Below are 2,500 nucleotides of genomic sequence, written 5' to 3' on the forward strand. Positions count from 1 at the left end.
GAGTCAAAAGTGGTGGACCGACGGTCACTCCAGCCGCACCTGTGAATGCGCCACCCCCACCGCCCGACTCGCAACTCGAGCGGATGTACGGCGGACTTTTCCCGCAATCGTACATTGCAGTCCACCCCTATATCTTCCACTTCATGAAGAGTTATCTCCCAAAAGCCAAAGTCCCGCTGTCCCAATACATGCTCTGGACGGCGGGCCGCGAGACGTGACGCTCGGTGACAAAGAGTGCGCCGCTGAGGATATAGAGGGTCCGTCCCCCTGCACAGTGGTGACGGTGTGCGGGTAGTGTTTCCGACACCTCTTCCTGCGGTGGCAACTCTGGGGCAGAGTCGATACTCGCCCACTGGTGGAAGGTAAGCATTCTGCTTTACATCAGTACATAACTAATATTTCAGTCGTCTGACGTCCCTCCTTAGTAAATGATGCAGGACCACATACATAGATGATACATACTGTAAACTGGGGAGGACAGTGTGAACCGCACTCGACCCAGTCACCCTATCTCACAGTCCACTCTGTGTGTAACAAAGCGAAAGCACCAAAGCACTATCGTTCAACAACATCCATTTTATCCTCGCTGCCACAGGACACTATCCAAACAACGACAAGAGGAACGTCACGTCCACTAATAAGACAGAATGTCTCACATCACCCGCAAACAACGCAGCTCAAATCAGCCAGCAACACCCACAGTGGTCCACCCAGTATCAACACAGGACGCAACGCCACGCCACAACACAAAAGGTACAAGTAATAAAATACCCTTTGGCCACACCCCTTATAAAGGCATCGAACCAACCCACCACCTGACACCAGCCAAACGTACATCCTGATTTGACACATCTCTGGCAACCTAACCCACGTTGGCCCTTAACCTAACCCACGTTGGCCCTTAACCTAACCCACGTTGGCCCTTAACCTAACCCACGTTGGCCCTTAACCTAACCCACGTTGGCCCTTAACCTAACCCACGTTGGCCCTTAACCTAACCCACGTTGGCCCTTAACCTAACCCACGTTGGCCCTTAACCTAACCCACGTTGGCCCTTAACCTAACCCACGTTGGCCCTTAACCTAACCCACGTTGGCCCTTAACCTAACCCACGTTGGCCCTTAACCTAACCCACGTTGGCCCCTAACCTAACCCACGTTGGCCCCTAACCTAACCCACGTTGGCCCCTAACCTAACCCACGTTGGCCCCTAACCTAACCCACGTTGGCCCCTAACCTAACCCACGTTGGCCCCTAACCTAACCCACGTTGGCCCCTAACCTAACCCACGTTGGCCCCTAACCTAACCCACGTTGGCCCCTAACCTAACCCACGTTGGCCCCTAACCTAACCCACGTTGGCCCCTAACCTAACCCACGTTGGCCCCTAACCTAACCCACGTTGGCCCCTAACCTAACCCACGTTGGCCCCTAACCTAACCCACGTTGGCCCCTAACCTAACCCACGTTGGCCCCTAACCTAACCCACGTTGGCCCCTAACCTAACCCACGCTGCACCTTAACCTAAGTTACGCTGCACCTTAACCTAAGTTACGCTGCACCTTAACCTAAGTTACGCTGCACCTTAACCTAAGTTACGCTGCACCTTAACCTAAGTTACGCTGCACCTTAACCTAAGTTACGCTGCACCTTAACCTAACTTACACTGCACCTTAACCTAACTTACACTGCACCTTAACCTAAGTTACACTGCACCTTAACCTAACTTACACTGCACCTTAACCTAAGTTACACTGCACCTTAACCTAAGTTACACTGCACCTTAACCTAAGTTACACTGCACCTTAACCTAAGTTACACTGCACCTTAACCTAAGTTACACTGCACCTTAACCTAAGTTACACTGCACCTTAACCTAAGTTACACTGCACCTTAACCTAAGTTACACTGCACCTTAACCTAAGTTACACTGCACCTTAACCTAACTTACACTGCACCTTAACCTAACTTACACTGCACCTTAACCTAACTTACACTGCACCTTAACCTAACTTACACTGCACCTTAACCTAACTTACACTGCACCTTAACCTAACTTACACTGCACCTTAACCTAACTTACACTGCACCTTAACCTAACTTACACTGCACCTTAACCTAACTTACACTGCACCTTAACCTAACTTACACTGCACCTTAACCTAACTTACACTGCACCTTAACCTAACTTACACTGCACCTTAACCTAACTTACACTGCACCTTAACTGTCACATGTAACGTCACAGGAATGTAGCTTTGCCTAACAGCAACCCTCTGAACATAGTTCACTGCTTGGATCCTCTGGTGTCATGTGTATTTCTTGATGCCATGGTGCGTACCCTCACATAAAGGTCTTTCGAGTGTTGCGTACTTTCTACACAGTCCCGCTAACCACTGGAAGGGTGTACCGCTACAGAACGAATATCGCCCTCCCCTCCTGCCCTTCCAAGCTGGTCGGTCAGGCGTTTGTTTGTGAAATGAGCCTTGCAGCTGTTCAGTT

This window comes from Schistocerca gregaria, unplaced genomic scaffold, assembly GCF_023897955.1.
Source record: "Schistocerca gregaria isolate iqSchGreg1 unplaced genomic scaffold, iqSchGreg1.2 ptg001010l, whole genome shotgun sequence".
NCBI classification, from domain to species: Eukaryota; Metazoa; Arthropoda; class Insecta; order Orthoptera; family Acrididae; genus Schistocerca; species Schistocerca gregaria.